The 22,802-nt window shown below is 35.2% G+C and overlaps 1 protein-coding gene across 1 annotated transcript in view; it reads right to left on the bottom strand.

The window, feature by feature from the left end:
• The window catches only part of ZBTB20 (zinc finger and BTB domain containing 20), a 793,456-nt gene extending 774,012 nt beyond the window's left edge, over positions 1-19,444 (bottom strand). The window contains exons 1-2 of the mRNA XM_060150581.1: positions 19,378-19,444; positions 17,311-17,405 (exon numbers count right to left, since the gene is read on the bottom strand). The gene's annotated coding sequence lies outside the window, so the exon portion shown is untranslated. The remainder of the gene's footprint in view (positions 1-17,310; positions 17,406-19,377) is intronic.
• Positions 19,445-22,802: the final 3,358 nt, after the last annotated feature.

Raw genomic sequence — 22,802 nt, 5'->3', positions numbered from 1 at the left:
ATAAAAAAATTTAATTTAGAATAAAGAATTAAGAGATGATCACTTTGGTTTCTTAAGACTGAGATTAACAGATTACTTGAAGATTTCCTTGCAACTCCCTATCAAACTGCAACTTGCATTTGGGCGAGTAATCTTTGGTGGTTAGAAATTTTCTTGAATGGAGACAGAGAAGAACAGAATTAAAAGATGACTGGCAATGACATATACATCTAAGTATGCATAAAGAGTATTCTAAAAACTCTTTCTGCTCTAGTAACACTAGTATTGCTAGACAAAAGTGAAGAGATATTTTTAAAAATATATGTCACAATTGCTGCTAATTTCATATTTGATAAGATAATCAAAATGCAAATAGAAAATGCAAATATATTGATTAGAATGACTTCATTAAGTGAAATATAAGATATCAAAAAGAACTAATTCAGGTAGTTTTTACTACTAGCCTTGAATAAGGTCTATTTAAAGAAATGCAGAGAAAGATTGATGTCTTTTAAGATCTATCTTTTCAACTTTCTTATACATTGTCTCCACTACTGGAAGAATAGCAGAGAAACTAACTGAAGGAAATTAGACTAGTGAAATAGCGAGAATATTTATGCAAAAGTCAAAGCCAATTTATTGGGGCAAGAAAATTTTAAAATGAGAATGTATTCTTGGAAAGAGTCAGGTATAATTTATTGAGACTTAGAGAAACAAGTCCATCCATTCCATTTTTTCAAAACAGAATCTAGGTATCTTTAATAGTATAGTATAGTCTCTATAATATTAAGATTATAACTGTTTCTTTAATAAAATATTGTAAATGTTTTTACTCTTTTGTAGTCTTAGTTTTAACCAACAAATCATAATGTATGTATTTCTTGATAGTCGCACACACACCCAAAATCTGCCAATGGCACATCTGGTGTCTGGTTACTAAAAGATGATAAAGATTTTACTATTTAAAGTATTCATGCTATAGTCACTATTAACTGCAGCTATAAATTACAAGTAGAGGATTTCTAATGAAATATAACAACAGATTACACCACTGTGTTTAGCTGTCCAAGGCCATTTATTAAGTCAAAACACAACACAACATTATTATCATGTCCAGATGAGATGAAGGCCCAGACTTCCCACAAAACATTAATATCTCTATACTAGAACAGAGGACATCAGGAGATATACCTAAATAAAGAATTTTCCTCAATGACCAGCAAAACAAAGAAATTCTGGAGACTCATTTTAAACTTTAAGCAATTAAATGTATTCACACCTTCCATAGATCCCAGTTTTGTCCATTTGAGGCTTTGATAGCTTCATCAGTAATACATTCTATTACTGATATGTCAAGAGGCTTAATATCAAACATGTAACTTGAAATACATATATGTATATATATACAAAATATATGTCCATTAAGTGTAAAAAATGGCTGCCTTCAGATTTTTATTATCATCATTCTTTGCACAATGAATTATGTTTTTCAAAGCACTTAAACATTTATTACTTCACTTGATCCTCAAAGACTGTGTGAAATAAGTGATGAAAATACACTATTTTAAAGATTAAGATTCTGAGACACAGGAGTCAAATGATTTGCCTGAAATCATGACTTCTAGTCTTATTTTTAAACACCCTTAAATGCTTTCATTTCTACACTTTATTACCTTGGTAAAATCATTACTGTACTTAAAATCTATTATGTCAATCAGCAAGTATTTATTTATTAAGCAATTTCTATGTGCAATTCTTCCATTCATTCATTATTGTTGTTATAATTAATTTGTGAAGTGACAGGGGTAATATTAGAAATATTTTATAACTGACACAGAAGGTACCAATCAAAGAAAATGAACACTGAACAAAGTGAAACATACCACCTAACTTTTACTAAGGGATATCAGCTGCATGTCAGCCCTGACATGGGAATGATCCATGTAATTTGATTTGATCTCAAACTATAAATTATTAAGTTTATTTGGCCTGAAATGCTAGACAATTACCTAAGGATTTTTTAGAACATGTAGAAAATCCTAGTAGCATGTGATACAAAATTAAATAAATAGCAAATGTAAAGGAATAAAAAATTCCTTGGTACCAATATTGAAAAATATGAAATCATTACCATCAAAAGTAGCCATAATATTTTTAAACACTTTAATTTGACTTCTTAATACATATACAGCCAAATGTACTTAATTTTATTAAAAAGCATAAGTAGGATTTTGAACATGTTTTTAGTGCAATTTTTCTTTTCCTTTTATTGCTTGGCTCTCTGCTTCTCTCCCTCTATATTTCCTCCCATTCAAAGCAATCCATTTTCACAACATAGTATGCACCCTTCCATATTCTCCCTTTGCAAATAAATAACTCTACTATGAAGCAGATATACATATATAGATATTTACATATAAAATACATATTCAGGGATTTTGGTCATTATTTTATAAGAATGTAACGTCAACACACACTTTTCTATAACTTGCTCTTCTCACTATCAATAACTCCAGAAATTCCTCCAGATCACCTGAGATATCTTTAATTCACATCTTTTAATAACTGCATTACAATCCATGGTATGAATTTCCATTATTTATTAGCATTATCTTATTAATGTTATTACTCCCCCCCCGCAGTTTTACTACTACAAAAAAGCTGTAACAACTTTGAAACCAAAAAATACATATGCCCTTAAATATCAATACTTGTATTTCTATGGGATATATTCCCAAGAATAAAATTGTTCAATCAAAGGATATAATAGGTGTTACCAGACTGCATTTCAAAAAAGTTAAAGCATAGCACATTTGCACCAGTCCCTTTTTGCCACATCACCACTGGCAATAAATATTAAACCCATCAGACTAACAGAAATTTTAAATGCTAAGACACATTACATCACTGTTACTTATACTTGAATTTCCCTAGTGAATTTGAGCATCTTCTCTTATGTTAACCAATAGAATTTGCTTTACTGTGAATTATCTTTTCCATTTACATTGGGTTGTTTCATAACTTTTTTCTTACCATTCTCTAAGAGCTCTTGGATATTAACCTTTCATGTTAATAAAAGTAAAATTATAAATACTTTTCCAAATCTACATTTTTCTAATAACTTTTATTTTTATATAAAAGATTTTTTTATTTTTATGCAATCAACAATGTTAAGTCATTTTAAATTGTTTGCATTTTCACTACTCTTAAAAAATTTTATAAGTAGTCTCCTAGATTTTTTTGGCAAGTTTTTTGTTTTGTTTTCATTTAAGCATTTCATCTTACATGATTTTTGTATAATGTGCGAAATGACAATATACTTCCATTTTTTCCCACAAAATAATCTTTTATGCCAATTCTATTAATTAAATGATTCATGATTTTCAAACTAAATTGTCACCTGTTTCAGGATTCTCTAATCTATTTAATGGATCTATTTGTCTATTCCTATGCTATTACCATATTGTTTTGATTATCTGGCTTTGTAATATGTTCTACTATGTATAATGCAAATCCCTCTTCACTGTTCTTTTTCATATTTTCTTGCCTTTTTTTAGCACTTAATCTTCTATGTAATTTAAAAATAACATTGTCTAGCTCAAAAAAGAAAAAAAAATCCCTGCTAAAAATTTAATTGGAATTGTATTAAATAAATGTACTAACTTTGGGAAAATTAACATTTTGCTATTGTTTTCCCATACAAAAACATAGTTTGTGCATCCTTTAATCATATCTTGTTTTATGTCTTTAAATAGTACCTCTTTTTTACATACAGGTCCTATATTATTCTTGGTAATTTTATTAATAAGCATTTTATAATTTGTGTTTCTATGGAAAATTAAATAATTTTTTCCTGTTGGGAAAAATGGTTCCTAGATGCCTATTACTTCCAGAGAAAAGTTATCAATTTTCATCTAATTATTTTCTATCCAACTACCTTTTTAATTTATCTTACTAATTTTTCTAGATTTTTAAATTAGAGTTCTAAAATTTTTAGGTCTGATATCAGCCAAAAGACATGTTAAGTTAGTCTCTACAAATGTTAGTGTTATTTATATCTTTGACTATTATATTTGCTGACGCTCCCTACTCAATGTTAAATAATTGTGATAAATAATTACTTGTCTAGTATCTGATATTAATTGAATTTTTAAGATTTAACTATTTCAGGTTATATTTTCTGTTGGCTGTGAATGAAAATATTATATTTAAGCAATCTTATTGAAGATGAATGTATAATTTTTCCCTTTAATTTGGTGATGTAATGAACAATACTGATATATTTCCTGTTGTTGAATCATGCTTGAATTCCTACTTAAAAAGAAAAAAGGAAAATTCTAGGTCCTAGTATATTACTCTTTTAATTCATGCTGATACTATTTGCTAATCTGCATTTTATATAGAAATTTTGCATTTCTTTCATAAGTGAGATTGAACTATAATTTATTTCTGTACAATTTTTATCAGAGTTAGATATTAAATGAAATTAGAAAATATTTCATTATTTTTCAATGGCCTAGCATAATTTAAATTATATCAGAATTAGTTATTTCTTTAAGTTTAAGCGATCACATGTGGTTAGCTTTCTAATTTCTTCAGTACTAATAGGTAACCGTTTTCTACTTCTTCTTAGGCCGATATTTATAATTTGCATTTGACCATATGATGTTCTGTTTCTCAGGGGTTTCAAATTTATTTCCAGAGAGTTGCATTAGATTTCTTTTCTTACCTTACAGTTTTGTCAACTTTTTCATCCCTAACTAGTATCTATTTTTGCTCAATTTCTTGTTTGTAAACTTTATTATTATTAGCATAAAATTCATATAACATAAACTTCACCATTTTAACCATTTTAGAGTATACTGTGGTTGCTTTTAGTACAGTCAAAAGGTTGTATAAACATCACCAACTATCTAGTTCCAGAACAAGGAAATCCTATACCCATTAAACAGTCGCTCCCCATCTTCCCTTCCTCCAGCACTGACAGCCACTAATCTACTTTCTGTCCCTATGGATTTGCCTATTTTGGACATCTCACATAAATGGAATCTTATAACATGTGGCCTTTTGTGTCTGACATCTTTCACTTAGCATAGTGTTTTCATGTTTCATCCATATTGTAGCATGTATCAGTACGTCATTTCTTTTCATGGCTGAATAATACTCTATTGTATGCATACACCACATTTTTATTTATCCATTTATTAGTTGATGGAGAGCTTCTTTGATTTGAGTTTATTCCACTTTTTGGCTATAATGAATATTGCTGCTATGAACATTTGTGTACAAGTTTTAAGTGAACATATGCTTTCAACTCTCTTCCACTTCAGAGTGGAATTACTGGCCTCATTTTCTTTTTTGCTTTTTCACCTTCCCAAGGAGTTTATGTATTATATTAAGTCTTTTGAAAGAGCCAGCTTTTAGACTGATTTTTTATTACATTTTGTTTTCCTTCATTAATTTCATATTTTAAAAAATTAATTTCCTTTTATTCTCTCTTATACTAGTGTTTATTCTAATTTCTTAAAGTTACTAGATAATCCTTTATTTTCCATCTTAATAATGAAGGCCTTTAAGGCTATCAGCTCTACTCCGACAATCTCTTTACCTGTTTTCAGTAGGTTTTTACATAAAATATTCTCCTTTTCATTGTTTTCCAAATGACTTCCTCTTTATCCAAGAGTTATCTAGGAGTGTTCTCTTTAATTTCTAAATAATTAATAATTTTTGTCACCTTTTAGAAAAACTTCTTAAATTCTAATTATACTAGATTATAATCAGAGGATGTGCCTGCAAAATCTCTGCTTTCTAAAATTTATAAAGTTTTCTTTGCGGCCAAGCACAGAGATGTTTAAAAATATTTCAAGAATATCAGATTCTACAAATATATTGCTTCTGAGTTATAGTATTCCATTTCTCTTAGTCATTGTTTGCATGTGTTTAACAGAGCTGTCTAGACTTTTCCAATAGTTTTTACTTAACATACTTATCTACTATAAATAAGCCTGCTGTATACAGAGTTATGTGGTTATTCTCTTCATAAACTATGCCTTTCATCATTACAGTGCCCCTTTTTGATATCAATGCTGTCACTCATGTTTCTCTGTTTTCCTTTTGTTTGCCTTTGCCTGATGTCTTTTATGTCCACCATTTTACAAACAACATTTCTTTATAATTTTGACACAGGTGTTTTTCTTGTAATATAATTTGAGTGACTTATGTTTTTAAATTCAATCTGACATCTGTTTTCTTAATGGGAGAATTTAGTCCATTACATTAAATGGAATAATGTGCCTAATTGTATATCTTCCAATTACTTATATTTATTTTTAATCTTACATTATTGTTTCCTTATTTCCCTTTTCCGTATTTTTTTGTTTGATCAAGTGGCTCTGCATTCTATTTTCTCCTTGCTGCTATGAAAGTTCTACATGATGTGTTATCATGCTAACCTTCCCTTTCTCTACTCTAATTAACAGATGTATAAATATATATTTTTTTCATGTATCTATCTTTCTAAGACAAATTTTTCCTCCACCAAGAGGTTCTATCCCCCACCCCTCTCTCCTAAATAAATGAGATCTTTAGGATACATTCACTTTTCTCCTCTTTTCTTCCTCCTCTCATCTCCCACCACTTATTTTCCTCCTTTTTTACATTCCTCCTGTCTACTCCTGCCATCAACTAAGTGTTGATAAGACAGTTTTAGTACATTAAAAATTTTCTTTACATAAGTATGATCCTTTTATTTCAAAAGTTTGAAATTGTCTATTTTATTACACATTTACTAGCCATCTATCTTTATCTCTTAAAGGAAATTATACACACAACACACACAATTATATACAAATGCTCATTATTTACCACTATTTCCTTTCCTTTTCATCTTGAAATCTTTGTCCTGGTTCATTTGTTGTTTGCTTATAATCTATCCTCAGGCATTTTCTTGGATGGGGAATAATAATTATATGTTCTGAGTTCTTGGTTTTCCCTAAATGTATTTCTTTCACCTTGGCTAGCAAATGACAACTTTCTGGGCATTGAGATTCTTGGACTGTAGTAATTTTCCTTTTGCAGTTTGTAGATGTCATTCCACTATCTTCTTGCTTCCTGTGTTACAAATAGGAAGTTCTATGATACTTCGATATTTCTCCTCTTTATAGGAGAAACTTGTTTCTACTTGGGAGTTTGTTTCAATTTATTTTTAGAGTTCAGAACTGTATCTTTTCTTTCATTCAAGACCATAAATCAATAAACCCTTTCAATCCACAGACTCTGATTTTTCTTACACTCAAAGAAATTTTCTTCTATTATTTAATTATACCTCTCCTCCTTCTGTTCTTATTTCTCCCTCTATAATTCCTATTATTCATATTTTGATTTCTAAACTATCCTCCAAGACTCATCCTTTTTATTCAATATTTTCACCATGTTTTATTTGTGCTATGTACTTTGATATATTTCTTGCACTTGGTCTTTCAGTTCACTGACTCATGTTTCAACAGTGACCATGTTCTCCGATTTTTCCACTGAGTCGCTCAATTGAGATATGTTTTTCTTAGTATCTGAAATTCTTTTTTGTTCTTTGTTTGAATATCCTTAAGTGCTCTTAATATATTTCAAAATTCAGGTTTCATTTATTTTTGCCAATAGTGCTAGTTGCTTGGAGTATGTACTCTAATTTTCCTGCCTGATCTTCCTCTCTCCCTCACTACTGGCTCCCCTTTGATGGATTGTTATTTTTCATTGATAACTCACTGGAACTCTGGTCTGGTTGTTAGAGTATCCTAAATGGCAGAAGCATAACACTTGGAGAAAAGAAATGTAGACAGTCTACCAGTTCCCTGCCAAGGCATGAGGAGGTAGATCACTGTTGCCCTATCTCTGAATTTCTTTTCAGCCTCAGGGACAGAGAAAACTCAGCCAGCACATTCAGCTACTCTGACTTTTTAGCCTACTGGGGAGACTTGGATACATAAAATAGGCAGATATTAACTTTCTCCCATACTGGTTCACAGACCTCTGAAGCCCAAGCTCTTCTTTACAATGTCTACTGTTTTCTGATCTTTATCCCTGAACTTCGGTACTATTCTCTAGTTGCTTGCCCAATTGATGGTAGAAGTTTTCAAAGCAGTGTTTCTCTGCCCAAGGTGTCACAGCAATTGTTTACAGATCTCAGTAGCAATTTGATTCAGAAAGACACTCAGAAATTGGAAGTGAAGGGGAAGATGGCCATACATAGGTCACCTTGTTTTCAGAATCCTTAATTTTAAAAATATTGAGAAAGGGGAGAGGTATGTGGGTCTGGGGTTGTCTGGGAGTTCATTATCATTATTTCCAAGAATCAATACTTTCCTCAGAAAGCATATTCTTGAATATACAAAAACAACAATATGCTCTCTTTATGTTCTTAGATACAAATTCCAAAATATACCATAGCTACTAATCACTTGAAGTACGCTTTAATGAGACCCCAGTTTTAATTATCCCAGGACATAATTATCTTTTCTTTTGGAAACAACTTCAAATCAATTTGCTATAGCTTCAGTTAGTAGAGAGACAAACTATGACTTTGGCAGATCATGTAAGTCTCCCACTGTCTAACTAGCAGGTCTTATAAATATGAAAAAGCATGTCAGCTGTTATATAGGAAAGAAACATGCACCCTACACAGTGGTTTACATGACATTACCCTTCATATTGTTCATAGCCCAATTACCGTGTTTGCTTTCTATAAGAGCTAAGGATATAATGTCAATAACATTAAAGTGTTTCATTGGACTGACTTCTAAACAACTTAGATAATAAGGTAAAATTATCTAAAGCTCTGTTTTTTAATTGTGTGAGACTTTATGAACTTATCTTTTTAAGAATTAGGAAGCTCATATAAAATGCTCAAAATCTCATTACAATCTATTAAGTGCAAAAAAAAAAATACTCTGGACTGTTTGTCCTACTATCCAGATAGGAATCATATAGGATATGAAATTTGGATTTCACCCTTGAATCACTAGGTAATGTAATTCTGTGTACTCTATTCAATACAATATCCTGAATTGATTGCAGTAGATTTGCTTTACCACTGATGGGCGATAACTGATATATTTCTTTTCTGAATCACGGTAAATATAATTTTTTATTGGGACTTCTGCCATGACAGAATTTCATTAAGTATCTAAAAGGATAAAAGATCATGAGCATGTGTAAAAATGTCTGGGTCTTAGAAAAGTACAGAGAAACCCTGTAATAGGTATTAATGATTGTAACAATGCTAAATTTGAACCAGTCAAAAGAAAATAAGGAATGAACAGCCTGGTAAGCAAGTACAAAGTAATCTTTCTAGGACAGCTACAAAAGAGTCTAATGAACATTGAATCGTCCAGTGTGCCAGGTACTGTGCTAAGCACCAAGGCTTCAAAGATTAATAAAATACGGTACTGCCCTTAAGGATCTGCAGTTCAGTGTAGTATAATTCTGAATGCTATCTTTCCTGGGTGATGAATGTCAAAGAATGAATGCACCCCTTTCTGCACAATAAAATTCATCATTACACAAATAATAGATAGAAACAGAGGTATGCATAATACAAAATTACAGAAAAACAGCAACCATTTATTTTTGGCTTTTATACACTCTAGCAATTCACTTTATAACAACTGTTGAGACTGTTATGTGAAATACCTGAACCAGAAAGGTCTGGAATCCTGTTCACTTTTCAGCTCAAATCACCCCTTCAACATAATATTGCCTTGTTCTCAACCCTTTGCTAGAACAAGAAAGATTATTGAGAGGGTGAGTTTTCAAAGGTATTTCTCTAAGGGTCAGATATATGAAGGGAAGGGAGGATGCAAACAACATAGTTGTTAAAAAGACTAGATACCACCAGATGTCAAAAGAACGAGAACAAAAGAGTACCAGTGACAATAAACCTAAAGGGGAAAGGTGTCATGAATAAACTGAATGCTGGTTATCTTTCTAATTTCACAGTATATTGTATTAGTGATGTATCAATTTGAAACATACAAAATGATTATTGTAATATATTTCCTAATGCACTAGAAATAAGAGTCTGAAGGAAATAACAGAGATATTGTAATAACGAAAACTGAAAACACATAAGTGATAGTATAGTTCTTCCATTATTCTTTGACTCCATTCAGACAATCCAACTCTTCCCCACCTCTCTATATATACATAATATAGCTCAACAATGAATATTATCTCTTAAAAACTTTTGAAGTCTCCATACCTTGTAGAAAAAGGGTATGAGTATGTATACATGGCATACACATCTGTTTGTATTTGGTTTGATGTCATTAAAATTATTTGAAATAACAAAAAATCACTTTAAAAGCTTATATAATTCCCTTTTCATTAACTCATGCTGGCAATCATAAATATAATCCAAATTCATGTACACTGACTTCACCTGGGCTGATCATTTGAACCGATTACTCTGATAGAAATGCATTTTTCCTATCAAATAAAATTGAACCTTTCTTTCAGTATAGCGACAATTGAAGGAAAAGTTTACACAAGAGAAGTCTACACTCTATTCCACCTTAAGCCTGGTAGAGCCTGGCTCCATGAATGTGGGAAGAGGAGATATCAAAAGCTAAATTACAACATGAAATGAAATAAAATTAATGTATAATTTGTTTTACCCATCAAATCCTCAGAAAAGCTAGCAGATGTTTTCTTATATTTGAAAACTGGACAGCAGACGGTAACTTGTACTATAAATGCCCCCCAGAAACAGTGATTTCAGAATTGAATGGTACACAGCAAGTACTCAATAAATGACAGCTATTCTCAGGTTTATCACATAGGTTTCTGTGCTAAATTGCATTTCTTTTTAATGCATCTAAACTTACTGCCTAATTCTAAGTTAGTATTGATAATCATGTTTTTTGTGCCAAAACCATAGCAGTCTTTGTATCCCAGACTCTAGGTGGCCCCTATTTAAGCCAGCTGTTGGTTCTGAAACAAATCTAAGGGTGCAAAAAACAAACAATAAATGTTAGGGCCTTCCAAAGTCAGTAGGATTTACCAAAGTTTTGAGTATATTCTGTTTCTGTTCTGCCTCATCCTTTTTTTCTGCATGATCCCGATTCTTGGTTACTCAACCTGTTTGATTTAGGTCTTTTTGACCTCTGCCTTCCCAGTACTGCCAGTATCTAAAGTTCCCTTTGACCTGCTCCTACTCATGATTTCCTCCATCTGCTTTGACATCTGTTACCCAGCTCCACTGTTGTCCATCCAACCAAATCAGGCAGTGGCTACCCAGTCCATCCTCTGTTAAAACCTTCAGATAAATTCCCTCATAGAAGTTGTACTTCTAGACTGAAGAGTTAAATTTTAAAAACAAACTTTACCATAGCAACCATTCCTCCCACTTAAGCTCTTTCACTTTGTGCCTTTCTCTGGAACCTTCTCCAAATCCACTATGCCTTTCTTGAAATAAAATTACCAGTACTAATCAGGGCGGGTACTAAGTAAAAATGGTCCCAGAAGAGAGGCATGATGAGGTGGTGATTAAGAGTTTAGGTTTTCTAGAATTGGACTTGAGTTTGAATTCCCAACTGTTATACACTAGCTGTGTGACTTTGAATAAGTTACTTAACCTTTCTGAGGCTTAGCTTATCTTTAAAAATGACATAATTAAAGTGCCTATCTCATAGGATTATGAAATTAACTGAAAAAAATTCAGATATAACTAATGTCTGGTACAGAGTTAAGTGCTCATACATGTTGGCTACTGTTGTTTAGTACAAGAACAGAATGTATTTTATTTTCTTTCACTATGCTCACAACCAATAATTTTGCCAGTCTTTTTGGTACCAATGCCTTTAGAAAAGGGTCTACATTAATTCCTCAGTACATGTGCTGGGTTTCAGTTAACTTATAGTCTAAAATCAGCTTCCCTTCTAAATATCTCTTAGAATGCTTTTTTCCCCTTATTTGCATGCATTGAAGCACTCATACCACCTTTTTTGCCCTATGGTTGATCTAAAATTTTTCTTGCCATTTCTCCCAAAAGCTTAGCATTATCTAATATATTGTCATGTTTGTTGTATATTCCGTCTATGAGGTAATTTATAAAATGTTATGAGCAGTATCAAGAACGATGGATATGTGTATGGAAGGGGAAGGAACCAAGGATTATATAGCTTTCTCCAGATAGCTGTTTCCATTTGTGAATAGGTAAAGGATTTGACGGTTTTGAGCCTCTCACTACCATTCATACTAGCAAAAGGAATGTGAGTCAATTAAAAAGAAACTGAGAGTGAAATTCTAAATGAAAACTTTGAGGTCATCATTAAATAAATACCTACAGGTAGGTACACACAAATTGCATGCAATTTGTTTCAGATTCTTCCCACTATTCTTCATCAAAACAGAGTCAACTTTCTTTGTCTATCTTATCAGTCCTCCTATGTAAATCTATCCCTGGATGGATATAATGTAGGATCAAAAATCAAATGCAGCAGTTAAAAATTACCAGTTTTATAAGATCTATATGGAGATGGCCCCTGATTACTCGAAGTATATTTATTTTTTGCTTTAAAAATTAGGCACATAAACCAAATTTACCTTTTTCTTCGAATATATCTATCTATCTATATATTTTATAGAATTAGAAAACAACTCTGAGTTAATTCATTCTATTATTACCTGCTTTCTCCAGTTAAGCAACTTTATGCAGAGTAAAATGCAAAGAATCATGTTTATAAATTCTATTACCAATATATCTATATGAGTAAAGGTGAGCTGGTAAAAATTTATGTAAACTAATAGACATTATAGTTACCAAGTATAAAAGATTATCAGTACTTAATATTGTGGCTCTTGTACTACTATGCTATGTTTGAAAGCAAGTATCATTAAAATGAAACTTTTATCCAGGACTGGAAGTAAAAAGCAAAGTCAAATATTTTACATATACTCTTTCCTGGTGCCCCCTGCACATCACATCCAGTCACATTATCTGAAGCTAAAATAAAGACTCAAGTATCAAAAGAAAGATACTCATATTATTAGAGCTGAAAGGGACCCTGAAGGTGAAGGAAGCTAAGGCAGAGATCCAAACAAATTATGTGAAATGCTTAAGATCATACAACTAGTTGCTTGCAACATTATACCAAAAACAATATTTCCAATCTCTACATCTGAAAATTTTTACAATGTGCAATAAAATGAAAGAATTAAATCAAACATATGAGGGATTGGCTGATAAGTTAGATGTCCCCTCAAGCTAAAAACCATTGGATTTAATGACTTCTACTTACTGGATTTTTATATTCCTAGGAAAATAAGTTTAAAATAACATAAAATTGTAAAAACTGACTAGAAGTAAAAACAGCTACAAAGAAAATTTATGCTCTTTCTTAAATCAAAACCATGGAAAAGGATATTCTTTTAATGCCTAAAGGAAGCCAGAGATTTATGGTTGTGTGTACATGTATGGTAGTGGTAGGGTTTGTTTTGTTTTGTATTGTTTCATTTTGTAAACTGTTAGAGGTTCCTTTTGTGATGGTAATTTGTGTCCCAAAAATGGGGGTACAAAGAAAATGAATTTCTGATAATTTATAAAGTACTTAACCATATATAAATAAATAAGTCTCTAGAAACTTACTAATGACAGTCAGTAAGAAAATGGTTGCCAATAATTTCAAAACTAAAAATCCAAGTCTTTTTAATATTGTTTGAATTTAAAATAAAGACCATCTTTTTTTAAAAAAGGTCAAAAGTAATTGAAAAAGAGATTAAATCAATACACTTAATTCTCTAAACTGTGTGTATATTTTTCCTGAAGTGCATATTCATGAGCTGACAGTAGAGACAGGCTGGCTGCTTTGTTTGACTATAGTTTCTGTTTACCTCATACTGTCAAGAATGGATTTTGACACTCACAGTATTAATATTGCTATTTTTATTGATATAATTAGCACTGCTATAAATAATTCCTTGGCCTGCCACATCTAAGAATATCATTAAAATCAGCAATATTAGGGCTTCTTTTTCTTATATGATGCCTTAGAAACAGTCTGCTGGCCCAAAGAACCATGGTGACTTCCTGATGTGGAAGTTACTGGGAAAAAAAAGTTGTCTTGTCAATAGAGACTCCTGTTTTGTGTATGACTTCACTAAATAAACTAGTTTACATTTGTTTGAAACTAAAGTTTCTTACCAATCTGCTGTTTCAATTTCACATCACACCATATTGTACCTAAAACAGGCAATCTGGAGTCCCGTTGCTACTTCCCTCCATCCCCACCCCCCCCAAATAGCTCAGGAATGGGTTTGAATTATGAGGCTTGAATATATAAAGCAAAAGAATTAAGACACCCAAAATTCAGAATGGGTAGGTGAAAATAAGTGTGCTTGAAGTCACTTGTATAACTGCTAATGGGTGGTCCACTTGTGAGTTTTTAATCATTACATGAAAGCAAAATCAAAACATTTTATCTTGCCTCTAGATCACATCAGCTGGGACAGTAACCTTATCTAAACCTTGAATAGTCTGTTCATAAAACTAAGTGGGATGAAAAACTAAGTGGGGTGACTGACCCAGTGCATATTCAACACAGAATATGAAGGCCAAAACAAAATGACAATAAAATTCAAAACAAGTTTGTGGAAATTTTGGGCTAGTATATTAAACCTTTCTTTGTCTCCATCACTTGACAGATGGTTAGCCTTCATACAGTCTAGTATCTCTGGCAAAGAAATGACTGTGTCTAGCCAATAACACCCCAAATTTTGACTTAAAATGCACTGTACACATACTTACACTTACCTTTAAAAAATGAATATTAATTAGTCTTTATTTTATTACTATAGAAATCTGACATGTCAAGATTTTATCTTTTACTCTACGAATACCCCTTTTGAAACTCTCAACTATCTTATTATGTGGATCCAGGGTTCTAACAGCTCTTCACTTTAGATTTCATTCATTTTATGTGCTGCTTAGTAATCATGCTTTAAAAAAACTTCCCAAAATAAATTTTAATCCAAATTATTACAAAATTTACAAAGATTTAATTAGCTTGTATTTCTATGTTGCTCGGGGCAAAGGTTTGGTTAGTAACAGAGGATGTTAAACAAAATCACCTGGGAACTTTGAATGCCTTCCATGTCAACGAACACAAGGCAGGACTGGAATCATTTATCCAGTAATGAAATATGTCTTTATTCAAAAACTGATCATATATAAATACATACTTACATGCACATAAGGACACATTGATCAACCATCCTTACTAGAATTAGGAAAAGTTCTTAATTTTTAACATTCTATTAACCATTCTTCCACTTTGCTTTTTAAAAAAGATTTCAGCTAAAACAATATATTCTATTAGTTACAGTCTCTGCTTTTTGTCCTAAATCTTCCTATTTGTAGCTTTAAGACGCTGCCTGGTCTATACTTAATAGCCACAGGCAATCTCAAAGTTCTCTAAAGTGCATTAATATGTACCCTTTCTAGAAGAATTGATTATGCTACAAATTAGCATAGAGATCTAGTGTAGATACAGATTCAAGCCCTTTACAGCAGGGGATGGGAGGACTGTAGGTAGGAGGATTGTGTGTAAAAAAAAAAAAAAAAAAAAATCATGCTACTTAAGAACTGAACTCATACTTGACTAACAAAATAAAACTCACTGTGATAGAGAAAAATAACGAAAATAAGAACTTGTTATTTGAGAACTATGAGCTAGGTTTTGGAAAGGTGAGACACCCACTACTTGAAGCAACAAACTTAGCTTCAAAATCATATACTCCCTTAACCAGGCACCAAGTTTCCTTCAGTTAGAAACCTAGGATTTTTACACCTACAGACTAAATGATTAAAGTAATACTAAAATACTCTGTAATGTTCCTCTTGCATTACAAATGGTCTATTAAATCAGAGAAGTGCCAATCAAATGCTTTTGTAGTTTGAAAGGTTTAAATAACAAAGCATTTTTTGCAGGCCTCTCTTTCTCTTTTTAAAGTCACCTATAAATTAATTACAAATTTCCACCTTCTCTTGGTAAAACCACAACTGTAAAAGATTTAGGCACTTGATTTTTCAGACATATTCTTAAAACAAATTCTAACTAAACAAATTAAGATATTCTAGTTTATGTTTACCACAATTTGCTAACAAGACAAAAGCTCCACAGGAATTTTACAGTAAATTCCAAGACACAGAATTTTTTTTAATATAAAATAACATTTTATTTATTTCAAAGGCAAGCTTAAAATTACGAAAAAATAAAACCCCTATCTGTTAAAAAGACCTACTGAAACATATGGAGAATATTTCATGACAATAACAAAGGGTACAAATAATACAGTAAGCTCTTCCTTTCTCATCATTGGCAATTGGTAAAATCTCCCTGCCCCTCGAACTTCTCTAAGCTTTTTTAAATCATATTCCCCCAAATGAGAAAACAGCTAGGTTTTAAAGTTTCATCCAAAACTACCTTCTTCTAGCAATCTGAAGTAACCAAAGTGTATGCGACATTAGAATGTAAACTCCACATGGGTAGGTAATTTTATCTTTTGTTCACTTTTACATCCCAAGTATCTAGAACAGTGTCTAGAACAGTTTGATGAATTTAAAAATCCATTTCAGACAAAAAAAATCACTTCAGAGAATAAATCAGAGCCCATCAAGCTCCACTTCTGTATTCCAAATGTTTTAAAGAATCTCTTCTTACCACTTATTCTAAGATATTTCAAATACTTTGAAATTAGTTTATAAATTTTAGATCCTTTATAGGAACTTAGTTGTATCTTTTATTGTTCTTCTAAAATGACCCAATTTTTTCTAGGAATTTCAATTTGGTTGGAAGGTCTTCTGAAGACTGACTACTGAGATAAAAGTAATTCATTTAAAATGGCTTTTTCCTTGGATTTTATTCCTATACCAAGTAGTCAAAGTCGTGTTAATTTGACAGCAAGAGCAATTGTATATGTATGGGTCTCAAAAACTTCCTGACTTTACTTAGGACACTGGCATCACATCAACTAGTCATTCTGAACAATACCCCTCCTCCCCTTCCACGCACACACATACCAAAATTACAACCTTCACATGTAAGTTGTTCTTTCCTCTAGTACTCCACTTAAACTCATATTGTCTTTCAGTAGCTAGTTGCTAGTAGCGAATGTACACAGTAACTATACCTGTATTTTCTTGGTATAGTAGTTATTTCAAAATACTGGCATCTTAAATGAACTAAACAAGTAAGTATAAAGAGTTCTTCCTAAAAATGGATAAAATTTGACAATTTTTAGTCTTAAACTTCTTTCTTTAGTGTGTTAAAATTGGGACCTCACCATGAAAGGGCGTATTGCTTTGGAGGCTGGTAGCCAGTTAACTTGTCACCTGATCTTCATATGCAAAAGTTCTTTATTCCACTGGTCTGTGAGATCTGAAATCACAAAACCAAAAATACCCAACTGCTGGACTCACTGAGCAGATAATTATATTTCTAGAAAACTCACTTTTTTTCTTCTCCTCACTGTCTGAGCATGATGTATACTCAAGGCTAAAGCCCTCCAAAATTGAGCTCAATGGAAATCACATCCCCAACCTTAAGAATTAAACCTTGAGCGCTAAGCAATGAGTAATATCAGCAATTCTTCAAGGACAATACCAAAAACTTCCTTGAGAGAAGACTACTTCCAAGAGGGCACAGTGAATGGTATTACCATGCACTGTATGTGCATCAACTTTGATACATTCTGATTAAGAATGACAAAGCGCAAACATGGGCATTAAAAAAATGTAAATTGTTCTTGCTGTTGTTCTTTTCCAAGAAATACAGAAATGCAAATCGTAGCCAAAATTGGCTGGGGATGTGATGGGGTAGAACGGTGTATTTTAACGATTCCCAATCAATAGCAAAGGGTGCATGGGATTAGGAGCAACGGGTAAGAAAGTAAACCATTTATGAATTTGTCGATGGTAACGGATTATTCAATGTGTAAAGCTAGAGAATGTATTTACAAAACGGTCCTTATAATTCATGTTTTAAAACTTTCAATAGCAACAAAAATACTAACTTTAGAACAGAGCTTGCTTGAAAACACTGGGGCAATGAGTGGTCTCTTAATTTTCTTAGCTGAAATTCACACATGACCACGCAGTGAGAAAATTCCACTTGAGCAACATTTTGGTATTTTTAATGGTAAGAAGCAGTTAAGACAATTTTCACATGACTCGAAGATTCACAAATTCAACTTAGCTTGGGCCAATGCTGATGTGAGGACAGTACTTTACCCACGGGCTGCTTCCAAATTACTTCCTGCTTCATTCAGATTTTTACTGGAGAACTGTCATCCTGCTACTGACCCCATTCAACTGGGTTGGGTTAAGAGATCAGCGGATTACCGCGCTAGTTAGGGTAGCTGTACGCCATATTGTGTTTTTCGCGAATGTTTATCGTTTATGTGTGTGCCTAGCATATGTTTGTACAAGTGTTTATCAATACAACTTTTAGAAAATCCCTGCCTCCTGCCTCTTCAGCATCCTTAAAAAGGCTAACAGCTTTAGGAGGGCAGGGCGTGGGGCGTATGGTGGGAGAAGACCAGAAAGCCACACGGACAGTAATGCATTAAACAATGTAAAAGAGAGTGCATTTCTTTTAAACTTTCAAAAAGCTTCCAACCGTTTTCTCTCAGCTATGGAAAAAGCGTAAACATTTTTTAATGTTTCCAAAGGGGCCCAAAGGAGGAGAGAAAGAAGGAAAGCTGTCTTCCCTTCCCATGCCCCCTTCTCTACAGTCGTAGCAGCGAAGCAGGCGGCGGCCGGTAGCTCCGGCGTCTGGAGGGGCGTCCAGCGGCTCTGGGCCAGGACCCCTCCCGCCCCCCAGTTCTCTGAAGACGCTCCAGATACTGCTAGAGCCACGGCAAGCGGGGAAGGGCGAGGAGGGAGGGGGCGGAAGACAAGCGGGCGCCTCTAGTAGCTCCTGAGCCCCGGCTAGTCCCCCTCAGCTCCTCTTCTTGGTAGCGGCAGCTCCAGGCGCAGGGAGTAGAAAGAAGGCAGAAGACACGTTTCCAGCTGCGGGACGCCCCGCCCGATCCTGGAACCCAGGACCCTCCCGCGTTCCCTCCCTCCGCGCCGGGTCGTGCGAGGCCACCGCCGCCGCCCGGCGCGAGGAGGGGCGCTCGGGGAAAGGGGCCGCCGGGGGGAGGGCACCCGGGGGAGGGGGCGCGCGCTCGGCCGGCCAACAGCCCGCGGGCTCGCCACTCTAACTCGCTCCCCCAACCCCACCCCGCGCCCCTCCTTTCCTGTCCCACCGCCCCCCACTCCAAGCGCCTCGCAGACGCCCCGTCCCCCACAGCACGCACACACCCCTCCCTCCAGCCCGCCCCACAACAAATTAGAGTTTTTGGCGTTACCTCCTCGCGCTCTTTAATCTTCTTTCCTCAACTCCTAAACTTCCCCCCGCCCCTACTTCTTCGGCAGAAGGCCCACATTGGGCGCCTCACGCCGCGAACCCTCTATCTTTTCCTGCTATTGGGTTGCCCCCACGCCACTCTTGGCTTCAGTGAGCCAATAAGAATGGGACGCCCCTCATGAGGTTGCCGCCCATAAACAAAATACACTCTTCCTCCTCCCCTCACCTGTCCCCGCCCCCATCTGCCTCTTCCCTCATCTCTACCAGCTTCGATTGGGCTAGAAGAGGCCCAATCCGCTATCTCAGACACCCATTGGAGCACTGAAACTTCGCTCAGAGAACTGTTAACAGGCGATTGGTCAGCAGTCTTTCCGCTCCCCCCCCTCACTCCGCCGCACCTTCGTCCACTCTGGAGAGGTCAGTCATAGCTCGTTGTTCAGTGATCCGAGAGGTGGGAGGCTATTGGTTGAGAGGGCCCGTCAGACCGGACTAGAGTGAGTCGTGATTGGTCAACACAGACACGATCAGGTTTGGTTGTCTAACCTCCGCCGCGCCCACCTTTTTTCTCCAGGCCCCCGCCCCCTCCTAACTGCTTTTACTTTCTACGCATTTCTATTTCCTCCTTTATTTATTTATTTGTGATAAACTTAAATGACCTGGCGACGGAGGCGGGACTCGAGGCGAGGCCGAGGATGACGAGGGACGGCCGGGGGCCAATTGCCGAGGGGGCTGCCGGGTGAGGGGCAGCGGCGGTGGCCAGTGAGAGGCAGGTGTCTGGAGCGCGTTAGGCCTATGGAGTCGGGATGCCCCAGCGGAGGCGGCGGTTACCCGCTGTCTGGCGCGGCGACCTGGCGCGGGGAGCCGCGGGAGGGGAGGAGAGGGTGTCGCTGTCGCTGACGGCTGAGGCGGCAGGAGGGAACCTGGATCCCGGGCGGTGGGAGGGAAAGCGGGAGAGAGGGTCTGGCGAGGCGGCGGCGCTCAAGGCCACGCTTGGTTCTTGTGGAGCGGGGTGCTTGGGTCAGGCTTGGTTCTTGTGGAGCGGGGTGCAGGTTGCCAAGCCAGGAGGTCGGCAGAGGCCGCTGAAGCAAGGCCAGTGCTCAACGGGAAAATGCGTTCGTTCAGGAGGTTTAGAAAAATGCTATGTAAAGCAGTTTGGAGTAAGCCGCCGTTAATATAAATGAGAATATTATTCTAACGGGAGAAACAGATTGTTTCATACTACTAAACGCCTGAAGTACCAGCGACCCAACACAAGCCCACAAAATTCAATATCCTGAGGGCTAAAAGGAACAAATAAAGCAACACGGAAAATTAAATGCGGTTCAGATGCTTCAATAAAATCTCCATCCTCATCCATTTGTCACTCAACCTAGCACTCCTCAGAGCCAAATTCTTACCAAGTGTTGGTCCAGTACTCAGGCATGGGGGAAATAGACGAGGCTTAAAGCCGGCAGGAAGCTCAGGGAGGATTCCTAAAAAGGATTCCTAAAAAGGGCTAAGAGGGGAAGGAAGAAAAAAAATCGCTTTTCACTATACAAAAAAAAAAAAAAAAAACCTGCCAAAATTAAAAGTTGCAGTATTGGGGGAACTCAGCAACAATTTGTCACAAAATAAGGGACTTTATTAAAAATACCATGCATGCAAATAATATACTGGATTTGCAATTTGAAAACAATTTTTCTATAGGACATGTATTTGATGTATAGTTTCTAATAGACTCAAGTCCTCTAATTTTTATCCTAGCCTTCCTTGGGACATATAGCATGCCTTAAAGAAAAAATTTTTCATGAAACTTGTTAAAGATGGTTACGCAGATTTTATTCAGGACCACTGAGGTAGGTATAGATAGGATCATTGCAATTGAATTTTGCAGGGGGTAGAGAGATTGGGCTCAATTTCATATTAAGAGTGGGCAAGTGGGAACTTTAGCCAAGGAAAAAAGGTGAGGGTCAGTGGATGGAAAATTGCTAAGAGGAAGCATTAGGGGTAAGGGAGATTTTGGCTAAACCAACCTAGCAGGATTCTTGCTGAAGACAGGCCAGGGTGATCAGACATCACCTTGGGGATGGTGGAAAATGAGGAACCTGATCATATATCTAGGGTAATGGGGGTTGGGGGGAGTTCTTGTTAAAGCTGTATTTTGCAAGGAAGTGTACAAATGCCTGGCTTTGATTAGCGGTCTTTGGCAGAACCTAAGCAAAATAAATAGGCCCTCGTGGAAAAAAATGTACAAGGCCTTGACCTCATAAATAATATTAGATCTACCTTCTGAAGAATATATGTATGAAGGTCTTAGAATCCACAAAATTATTGCATCAGGTGTCAAATTTGAAGACCAGTAAAGTGTACAAATTTCTATTACATCTGGAAGCCAAAACATTTTAGAATTTATGTATAAATCTTATCTACAACACGATGTAGTAACCGTAGTTTAAGTATTCCATACAGAATAATCAGCTTCACATGAGAAAGTTCAGTAAAACTTAACAAAGGTGTTTAAATAGTTTAATTCCACAACTTTAACGAGGTATAATAGACACTCTCTAAGTACTACTTAATACTCATCCTTTTCAGCAAGTTTTTAAAGCTATTTTCAGTATATGGGCATGAGAGCTGTTAGGATTATAATGATAAGGCATTAGGAAAGCAACGTAAAATATTCTAATTCAGTATTAGTGATCAGGTGAGGCCTTGGATGTTACTGCCCCTATTTAAGATGGTGATTATTTATACCAGTTCCCGTGATGTTAGAATCTGGGGTTAAAATGCTTCTGTCTATACAGAATGCCTCAATCTTTATATTTACATTACACATGCACAGACCTCAACCACCAGCCCACCCCACCCCCCAGATATACAAACATTCCAAAAGATGTAGCAAGAATTCCATATAATGTTAAATAGTTTTCCTATACACAAGCAATGACATAAAATGTAATGGAAAAAAATATCCCATTTTACAACTGTGAAAAATGCTATAAAACATTTTCAATGGTAACAATGAAACACTGTGATCTGTGTAGATTAAACTGTAAAATTGCTGTGGACGTCAACTAAGATTTACAAATGTCAAATTGCAAGTGACAGAAACCCAGTTCAAACCACCTTCACTAATTAAAAGAAAACCATTGGCTTGTGGTACTGCAATGATAGGGCTGTAGTTGGTCTCAGGCACAACTAGATCTGGGACTCAAGGAGGTCCCTGAGCCTTATGCTGAACATTTATTTTTTTTATCCTGTGCTTTTCTGGGGACTGTTCCTTCCAAAATCCAGTCATATGATTCAGATAGAACTACCAATTATAATGCCCACCTCCTGTTAGCAGGTTGAACACACCATCTAGTCCCTATAGGACCTGATACTGATTTTTATATATACTATGTAAACTAGAGATTCAGTTAATTTTATGTGTTTACTTATTAACTT

The sequence above is a fragment of the Lagenorhynchus albirostris genome, chromosome 5 (assembly GCF_949774975.1).
Source record: "Lagenorhynchus albirostris chromosome 5, mLagAlb1.1, whole genome shotgun sequence".
Classification (NCBI taxonomy): domain Eukaryota; kingdom Metazoa; phylum Chordata; class Mammalia; order Artiodactyla; family Delphinidae; genus Lagenorhynchus; species Lagenorhynchus albirostris.
The sequence above is the reverse complement of the archived record's forward strand: the minus strand, read 5'-3'. Positions and strand labels throughout refer to the sequence as shown.